Raw genomic sequence first — 10,000 nt, forward strand, 5'->3', positions numbered from 1 at the left:
CTAAGGCAGTGCTCCCCAACCTTTTTATCGCCGCGGACCGGTAAACGTTTGATAATTTTTCCGTGGCCCGCTTGTTTTGATTTAATAAGACAAAAAAAAAAAGAGCACATATATTAAAAAAAACACACAGACACATACATAGTGAGAAAATCACAAACACAGTCACATAAAGACATAGACTCAAAATTGTTGGTTCAGGGTCCCACACATACTCAGACTGAATGTATATAGCATGTTCATGTGAGAGTTAATAAAAATGGGGTACATATGAGGGTATGTGACAGACAGGATAGGTAGGTAGTGTTACACCAGCAGACTAATGCTGATGTAACACCACCTATACTCAGCAGCTTCTTTCCCAGTCACAGACTGGGGGAGTTTCTGTGGCTGGGAACTCAAGGCTGTATTTCAGTCTCCTACCTACCTTGTCCCAAGCTGCCTCTGCTTCCATGCAGTGCCCCTTCTCTCTGGTGCCCGATCACAAGTCTCCTCTGCCCTCTGTTATGGCGCCAGTAGTGTGTGCATGGGGGCAGTGTTTGTGGGGCAATGTGTGTAGTGTGTGCATGGGGGCAGTGTTTGTGGGGCAGGTGTGTAGTGTGTGTATGGGGGCAGTGTTTGTGGGGCAGGTGTGTATGAGGGGGCAGTGTTTGTGGGGCAGTGTGTGTAGTGTGTATGGGGGCAGTGTTTGTGGGGCAATGTGTGTAGTGTGTACATGGGGCAGTGTTTGTGGGGCAGTGTGTGCATGGGGGCAGTGTTTGTGGGGCAGGTGTGTAGTGTGTTTATGGGGGCAGTGTTTGTGGGGCAGGTGTGTATGAGGGGGCAGTGTTTGTGGGGCAGTGTGTGTAGTGTGTATGGGGGCAGTGTTTGTGGGGCAATGTGTGTAGTGTGTACATGGGGCAGTGTTTGTGGGGCAGTGTGTGTAGTGTGTGCATGGGGGCAGTGTTTGTGGGGCAGTGTGTGTAGTGTGTGTATGGGGCAGTGTGTGTAGTGTGTGCATGGGGGCAGTGTTTGTGGGGCAATGTGTGTAGTGTGTGCATGGGGCAGTGTTTGTGGGCAGTGTGTGTAGTGTGTGCATGGGGGCAGTGTTTGTGGGGCAGTGTGTGTAGTGTGTGTATGGGGCAGTGTGTGTATGGGGGCAGTGTTTGTGGGGCAATGTGTGTAGTGTGTGTATGGGGGGTAAGGAGGGTAGGGAGGCTTTTTTATATATTTTTTATTTAATTAAATATAATATATTGATGTCCCCCCTCCCTTCTTACCTTTACTGGGAGGAGGGGGGACATTTCTTAGTCCCTGGTGGTCCGGTGGGGAATCCCTGGTGGTCCCAGCGGTGGTGAGATGAACTCTAGCCCAGTTACAGGGCTAGAGTTCACTCTCGCGAGATTTGGAGTGTTGCCGTGGTTACCGCGGCAACGCTCCAAATCTCGCGAGAGGAGGACCCGGAGGAGCTGCAGGTAAGAGCTCCCGGGTCCTCTCTCACTCCCTCCCCTGCCGGCTGTCAGCACAGTGCCTGCAGACCGGGGAGGGAGATCTCTGATCTCCCCTCCGGTCCGCAGGCACATTGCAGGGCTGGCACTTGGGCAATGCCAGCCCTGCACTAGCCGGCAGGCTCGCACACCCCTGGGCGGCCCGGTACCGTTTGATCCACGGACCGGTACCGGTCCGCGGCCCGGGGGTTGGGGAACACTGGTCTAAGGCGCTGGATTAAGGCTCCAGTCTCTTCGGGGGCTTGGATTCGAATCCCACCGCTGCCATCAGGCTCTTTTTTTCTTCCAGCCTTCTGTGGATGAATAAACGTATCACGCCGTTTAAATACCGCTTCCTTATTTGCCACAACGTGCAACTTATGTGGACATGGAAATGCACTTGTTGCATACTCATTTGATCTTTGAAAATGGAACAGTAACACAGAAAGTTAGAAAAGTAATGCAGGATGAAAAGAAGACTCAGCTTCAACATTTCACCCACCCTTCTTCCCCTTGTTGTTCCAAAAGAAGGAGAAAGGAAAAAAAGAAAGACCTGAAGTCATTTTCAATTGTGCCCCAAGTTGGGCAGCAGGATTCCTTTAGAACTCCATATGTGCATTCCGATTTCTCCTTGGATCAACAAGCTGTGTTACAATACCCACTTTAGATACTAAAGTGGCATAGTTTCCAGCTTTGCCACAAGAACATCGAGGCCATCCTCAAATACATCTACTGAATTCCATAAAACACCTTCTTTAGGAAGAGAATTTAACATCTTTCTTCTCACTTGAAAGAGGCCATAAATTGTCCTAAATATAAAGCTAGCAAAGAGTAAGTCACGTGGAGAATTCCACACCATGCACGATTCACCCCAGCATTTGCATGTTCCATTGTAATGTAATTAAACCGGTATGGCTTCACATGGCCACAAACACAGATACTGGCTAGCTGGTGCAGTGCCTTTCTGTTTGGCTTTGCCTTCAATTACAGTGGTATTGTGCTGAAAAGAAAAGTACTTATTTTCTTTCCTCTTTAGGCTGAATATTTAATTTGTCAGAATCTATCTAATTTTATGTCGGTGGGGGAAAAAAAACTACCTTTGTTGGCTACTCTGTTGACGACCACGTCCACCTTTACAATGAGACCTCGTGGCGCAACGGTAGCGCGTCTGACTCCAGATCAGAAGGTTGCGTGTTCAAATCACGTTGGGGTCATGCTGCTTTTGCTTTGGAGAAGAGTAAGCACAGATCTCTTGTCATACCAGAGTTGGATAAAAAGCAGGCTTAGCATATATAATCCATATATCCCGTACTTGCGTTATTTCATTATGTTGATGGTCAAAACGGGAAAAGTCCTGCTCATCTACAGTAGGTAGATTTGACATGCTGCAGGATTCCTGATTGTTTCAAATGAATCCTGTGGATTTTAAACTAGGAGTCGGGAACCAAAAATAGAGTCCCCCTGTTCCTTTAGCGTGTCATTTTATGGGTTCCTCCTTTTTTTTGCTTTACTCCCTTTTTGTCAAAACAGGTTAATGAATCGATTTCCTAGAGGCAGCATTTGAATGCTGAATACTGGAGGACAGCACTTTCCCTATGCTGGTGTTGAATTGTTATCTTTTGTTTGCACCTGTTGGTGGTCATTTGACACGCTAGCAGATTTCACCTGAATGTAACATGAGGAACTTGCGCTTTAAACTCTTTCTGTGTGAGAATAAATAGAGGGGGATGTGTAATATTTTAGCATTGATCTAGTTTTCTTGTGTTTTTGCGGTCTTGTAGAGGTGAAGGCGTTCTAAATGACCTATGCCGCCAGCAGTGCTGCATGAGTGTGGAAAGATATTGTCGGGACTTGCAACCTTTTGACAAGAAAGAAAATGAAATGATCAGAACGCTCCCAAATGGCGTGCGTGTTTTGAGTACGCAGCCACAGGGATTTTGCGCAGGTAGCGTGGCCGAGCGGTCTAAGGCGCTGGATTAAGGCTCCAGTCTCTTCGGGGGCGTGGGTTCGAATCCCACCGCTGCCATCAGGCTCTTTTTTTCTTCCAGCCTTCTGTGGATGAATAAACGTATCACGCCGTTTAAATACCGCTTCCTTATTTGCCACAACGTGCAACTTATGTGGACATGGAAATGCACTTGTTGCATACTCATTTGATCTTTGAAAATGGAACAGTAACACAGAAAGTTAGAAAAGTAATGCAGGATGAAAAGAAGACTCAGCTTCAACATTTCACCCACCCTTCTTCCCCTTGTTGTTCCAAAAGAAGGAGAAAGGAAAAAAAGAAAGACCTGAAGTCATTTTCAATTGTGCCCCAAGTTGGGCAGCAGGATTCCTTTAGAACTCCATATGTGCATTCCGATTTCTCCTTGGATCAACAAGCTGTGTTACAATACCCACTTTAGATACTAAAGTGGCATAGTTTCCAGCTTTGCCACAAGAACATCGAGGCCATCCTCAAATACATCTACTGAATTCCATAAAACACCTTCTTTAGGAAGAGAATTTAACATCTTTCTTCTCACTTGAAAGAGGCCATAAATTGTCCTAAATATAAAGCTAGCAAAGAGTAAGTCACGTGGAGAATTCCACACCATGCACGATTCACCCCAGCATTTGCATGTTCCATTGTAATGTAATTAAACCGGTATGGCTTCACATGGCCACAAACACAGAAACTGGCTAGTTGGTGCGGTGCCTTTCTGTTTGGCTTTGCCTTCAATTACAGTGGTATTGTGCTGAAAAGAAAAGTACTTATTTTCTTTCCTCTTTAGGCTGAATATTTAATTTGTCAGAATCTATCTAATTTTATGTCGGTGGGGGAAAAAAACCTACCTTTGTTGGCTACTCTGTTGACGACCACGTCCACCTTTACAATGAGACCTCGTGGCGCAACGGTTTCGCGTCTGACTCCAGATCAGAATGTTGCGTGTTCAAATCACGTCGGGGTCATGCTGCTTTTGCTTTGGAGAAGAGTAAGCACAGATCTCTTGTCATACCAGAGTTGGATAAAAAGCAGGCTTAGCATATATAATCCATATATCCCGTACTTGCGTTATTTCATTATGTTGATGGTCAAAACGGGAAAAGTCCTGCTCATCTACAGTAGGTAGATTTGACATGCTGCAGGATTCCTGATTGTTTCAAATGAATCCTGTGGATTTTAAACTAGGAGTCGGGAACCAAAAATAGAGTCCCCCTGTTCCTTTAGCGTGTCATTTTATGGGTTCCTCCTTTTTTTTGCTTTACTCCCTTTTTGTCAAAACAGGTTAATGAATCGATTTCCTAGAGGCAGCATTTGAATGCTGAATACTGGAGGACAGCACTTTCCCTATGCTGGTGTTGAATTGTTATCTTTTGTTTGCACCTGTTGGTGGTCATTTGACACGCTAGCAGATTTCACCTGAATGTAACATGAGGAACTTGCGCTTTAAACTCTTTCTGTGTGAGAATAAATAGAGGGGGATGTGTAATATTTTAGCATTGATCTAGTTTTCTTGTGTTTTTGCGGTCTTGTAGAGGTGAAGGCGTTCTAAATGACCTATGCCGCCAGCAGTGCTGCATGAGTGTGGAAAGATATTGTCGGGACTTGCAACCTTTTGACAAGAAAGAAAATGAAATGATCAGAACGCTCCCAAATGGCGTGCGTGTTTTGAGTACGCAGCCACAGGGATTTTGCGCAGGTAGCGTGGCCGAGCGGTCTAAGGCGCTGGGTTAAGACTCCAGTCTCTACGGGGGCGTGGGTTCGAATCCCACCGCTGCCATCAGGCTCTTTTTTTCTTCCAGCCTTCTGTGGATGAATAAACGTATCACGCCGTTTAAATACCGCTTCCTTATTTGCCACAACGTGCAACTTATGTGGACATGGAAATGCACTTGTTGCATACTCATTTGATCTTTGAAAATGGAACAGTAACACAGAAAGTTAGAAAAGTAATGCAGGATGAAAAGAAGACTCAGCTTCAACATTTCACCCACCCTTCTTCCCCTTGTTGTTCCAAAAGAAGGAGAAAGGAAAAAAAGAAAGACCTGAAGTCATTTTCAATTGTGCCCCAAGTTGGGCAGCAGGATTCCTTTAGAACTCCATATGTGCATTCCGATTTCTCCTTGGATCAACAAGCTGTGTTACAATACCCACTTTAGATACTAAAGTGGCATAGTTTCCAGCTTTGCCACAAGAACATCGAGGCCATCCTCAAATACATCTACTGAATTCCATAAAACACCTTCTTTAGGAAGAGAATTTAACATCTTTCTTCTCACTTGAAAGAGGCCATAAATTGTCCTAAATATAAAGCTAGCAAAGAGTAAGTCACGTGGAGAATTCCACACCATGCACGATTCACCCCAGCATTTGCATGTTCCATTGTAATGTAATTAAACCGGTATGGCTTCACATGGCCACAAACACAGAAACTGGCTAGCTGGTGCGGTGCCTTTCTGTTTGGCTTTGCCTTCAATTACAGTGGTATTGTGCTGAAAAGAAAAGTACTTATTTTCTTTCCTCTTTAGGCTGAATATTTAATTTGTCAGAATCTATCTAATTTTATGTCGGTGGGGGAAAAAAACCTACCTTTGTTGGCTACTCTGTTGACGACCACGTCCACCTTTACAATGAGACCTCGTGGCGCAACGGTTTCGCGTCTGACTCCAGATCAGAATGTTGCGTGTTCAAATCACGTCGGGGTCATGCTGCTTTTGCTTTGGAGAAGAGTAAGCACAGATCTCTTGTCATACCAGAGTTGGATAAAAAGCAGGCTTAGCATATATAATCCATATATCCCGTACTTGCGTTATTTCATTATGTTGATGGTCAAAACGGGAAAAGTCCTGCTCATCTACAGTAGGTAGATTTGACATGCTGCAGGATTCCTGATTGTTTCAAATGAATCCTGTGGATTTTAAACTAGGAGTCGGGAACCAAAAATAGAGTCCCCCTGTTCCTTTAGCGTGTCATTTTATGGGTTCCTCCTTTTTTTTGCTTTACTCCCTTTTTGTCAAAACAGGTTAATGAATCGATTTCCTAGAGGCAGCATTTGAATGCTGAATACTGGAGGACAGCACTTTCCCTATGCTGGTGTTGAATTGTTATCTTTTGTTTGCACCTGTTGGTGGTCATTTGACACGCTAGCAGATTTCACCTGAATGTAACATGAGGAACTTGCGCTTTAAACTCTTTCTGTGTGAGAATAAATAGAGGGGGATGTGTAATATTTTAGCATTGATCTAGTTTTCTTGTGTTTTTGCGGTCTTGTAGAGGTGAAGGCGTTCTAAATGACCTATGCCGCCAGCAGTGCTGCATGAGTGTGGAAAGATATTGTCGGGACTTGCAACCTTTTGACAAGAAAGAAAAGGAAATGATCAGAACGCTCCCAAATGGCGTGCGTGTTTTGAGTACGCAGCCACAGGAATTTTGCGCAGGTAGCGTGGCCGAGCGGTCTAAGGCGCTGGATTAAGGCTCCAGTCTCTTCGGGGGCCTGGGTTCGAATCCCACCGCTGCCATCAGGCTATTTTTTTCTTCCAGCCTTCTGTGGATGAATAAACGTATCACGCCGTTTAAATACCGCTTCCTTATTTGCCACAACGTGCAACTTATGTGGACATGGAAATGCACTTGTTGCATACTCATTTGATCTTTGAAAATGGAACAGTAACACAGAAAGTTAGAAAAGTAATGCAGGATGAAAAGAAGACTCAGCTTCAACATTTCACCCACCCTTCTTCCCCTTGTTGTTCCAAAAGAAGGAGAAAGGAAAAAAAGAAAGACCTGAAGTCATTTTCAATTGTGCCCCAAGTTGGGCAGCAGGATTCCTTTAGAACTCCATATGTGCATTCCGATTTCTCCTTGGATCAACAAGCTGTGTTACAATACCCACTTTAGATACTAAAGTGGCATAGTTTCCAGCTTTGCCACAAGAACATCGAGGCCATCCTCAAATACATCTACTGAATTCCATAAAACACCTTCTTTAGGAAGAGAATTTAACATCTTTCTTCTCACTTGAAAGAGGCCATAAATTGTCCTAAATATAAAGCTAGCAAAGAGTAAGTCACGTGGAGAATTCCACACCATGCACGATTCACCCCAGCATTTGCATGTTCCATTGTAATGTAATTAAACCGGTATGGCTTCACATGGCCACAAACACAGAAACTGGCTAGCTGGTGCAGTGCCTTTCTGTTTGGCTTTGCCTTCAATTACAGTGGTATTGTGCTGAAAAGAAAAGTACTTATTTTCTTTCCTCTTTAGGCTGAATATTTAATTTGTCAGAATCTATCTAATTTTATGTCGGTGGGGGAAAAAAACCTACCTTTGTTGGCTACTCTGTTGACGACCACGTCCACCTTTACAATGAGACCTCGTGGCGCAACGGTAGCGCGTCTGACTCCAGATCAGAAGGTTGCGTGTTCAAATCACGTCGGGGTCATGCTGCTTTTGCTTTGGAGAAGAGTAAGCACAGATCTCTTGTCATACCAGAGTTGGATAAAAAGCAGGCTTAGCATATATAATCCATATATCCCGTACTTGCGTTATTTCATTATGTTGATGGTCAAAACGGGAAAAGTCCTGCTCATCTACAGTAGGTAGATTTGACATGCTGCAGGATTCCTGATTGTTTCAAATGAATCCTGTGGATTTTAAACTAGGAGTCGGGAACCAAAAAAAAAGTCCCCCTGTTCCTTTAGCGTGTCATTTTATGGGTTCCTCCTTTTTTTTGCTTTACTCCCTTTTTGTCAAAACAGGTTAATGAATCGATTTCCTAGAGGCAGCATTTGAATGCTGAATACTGGAGGACAGCACTTTCCCTATGCTGGTGTTGAATTGTTATCTTTTGTTTGCACCTGTTGGTGGTCATTTGACACGCTAGCAGATTTCACCTGAATGTAACATGAGGAACTTGCGCTTTAAACTCTTTCTGTGTGAGAATAAATAGAGGGGGATGTGTAATATTTTAGCATTGATCTAGTTTTCTTGTGTTTTTGCGGTCTTGTAGAGGTGAAGGCGTTCTAAATGACCTATGCCGCCAGCAGTGCTGCATGAGTGTGGAAAGATATTGTCGGGACTTGCAACCTTTTGACAAGAAAGAAAAGGAAATGATCAGAACGCTCCCAAATGGCGTGCGTGTTTTGAGTACGCAGCCACAGGAATTTTGCACAGGTAGCGTGGCCGAGCGGTCTAAGGCACTGGATTAAGGCTCCAGTCTCTTCGGGGGCGTGGGTTCGAATCCCACCGCTGCCATCAGGCTCTTTTTTTCTTCCAGCCTTCTGTGGATGAATAAACGTATCACGCCGTTTAAATACCGCTTCCTTATTTGCCACAACGTGCAACTTATGTGGACATGGAAATGCACTTGTTGCATACTCATTTGATCTTTGAAAATGGAACAGTAACACAGAAAGTTAGAAAAGTAATGCAGGATGAAAAGAAGACTCAGCTTCAACATTTCACCCACCCTTCTTCCCCTTGTTGTTCCAAAAGAAGGAGAAAGGAAAAAAAGAAAGACCTGAAGTCATTTTCAATTGTGCCCCAAGTTGGGCAGCAGGATTCCTTTAGAACTCCATATGTGCATTCCGATTTCTCCTTGGATCAACAAGCTGTGTTACAATACCCACTTTAGATACTAAAGTGGCATAGTTTCCAGCTTTGCCACAAGAACATCGAGGCCATCCTCAAATACATCTACTGAATTCCATAAAACACCTTCTTTAGGAAGAGAATTTAACATCTTTCTTCTCACTTGAAAGAGGCCATAAATTGTCCTAAATATAAAGCTAGCAAAGAGTAAGTCACGTGGAGAATTCCACACCATGCACGATTCACCCCAGCATTTGCATGTTCCATTGTAATGTAATTAAACCGGTATGGCTTCACATGGCCACAAACACAGAAACTGGCTAGCTGGTGCAGTGCCTTTCTGTTTGTCTTTGCCTTCAATTACAGTGGTATTGTGCTGAAAAGAAAAGTACTTATTTTCTTTCCTCTTTAGGCTGAATATTTAATTTGTCAGAATCTATCTAATTTTATGTCGGTGGGGGAAAAAAACTACCTTTGTTGGCTACTCTGTTGACGACCACGTCCACCTTTACAATGAGACCTCGTGGCGCAACGGTAGCGCGTCTGACTCCAGATCAGAAGGTTGCGTGTTCAAATCACGTCGGGGTCATGCTGCTTTTGCTTTGGAGAAGAGTAAGCACAGATCTCTTGTCATACCAGAGTTGGATAAAAAGCAGGCTTAGCATATATAATCCATATATCCCGTACTTGCGTTATTTCATTATGTTGATGGTCAAAACGGGAAAAGTCCTGCTCATCTACAGTAGGTAGATTTGACATGCTGCAGGATTCCTGATTGCTTCAAATGAATCCTGTGGATTTTAAACTAGGAGTCGGGAACCAAAAATAGAGTCCCCCTGTTCCTTTAGCGTGTCATTTTATGGGTTCCTCCTTTTTTTTGCTTTACTCCCTTTTTGTCAAAACAGGTTAATGAATCGATTTCCTAGAGGCAGCATTTGAATGCTGAATACTGGAGGACAGC

General features: G+C 44.0%; 5 non-coding genes across 5 annotated transcripts; all 5 read left to right on the plus strand.

The window, feature by feature from the left end:
* The first annotated feature begins 2,605 nt into the window (after positions 1-2,605).
* TRNAW-CCA (transfer RNA tryptophan (anticodon CCA)) lies at positions 2,606-2,677 on the plus strand. Its single transcript has one exon. It is a non-coding gene; the product is annotated as a tRNA-Trp (tRNA).
* A 730-nt stretch (positions 2,678-3,407) lies between these two features.
* On the plus strand, positions 3,408-3,489 carry TRNAL-AAG (transfer RNA leucine (anticodon AAG)). The gene has a single exon. It is a non-coding gene; the product is annotated as a tRNA-Leu (tRNA).
* A 4,330-nt stretch (positions 3,490-7,819) lies between these two features.
* TRNAW-CCA (transfer RNA tryptophan (anticodon CCA)) lies at positions 7,820-7,891 on the plus strand. Its single transcript has one exon. It is a non-coding gene; the product is annotated as a tRNA-Trp (tRNA).
* Positions 7,892-8,621: 730 nt separating this feature from the next.
* Positions 8,622-8,703, plus strand: TRNAL-AAG (transfer RNA leucine (anticodon AAG)). The gene has a single exon. It is a non-coding gene; the product is annotated as a tRNA-Leu (tRNA).
* An 853-nt stretch (positions 8,704-9,556) lies between these two features.
* TRNAW-CCA (transfer RNA tryptophan (anticodon CCA)) lies at positions 9,557-9,628 on the plus strand. The gene has a single exon. It is a non-coding gene; the product is annotated as a tRNA-Trp (tRNA).
* Positions 9,629-10,000: the final 372 nt, after the last annotated feature.

This window comes from Pelobates fuscus, chromosome 3, assembly GCF_036172605.1.
Source record: "Pelobates fuscus isolate aPelFus1 chromosome 3, aPelFus1.pri, whole genome shotgun sequence".
NCBI classification, from domain to species: domain Eukaryota; kingdom Metazoa; phylum Chordata; class Amphibia; order Anura; family Pelobatidae; genus Pelobates; species Pelobates fuscus.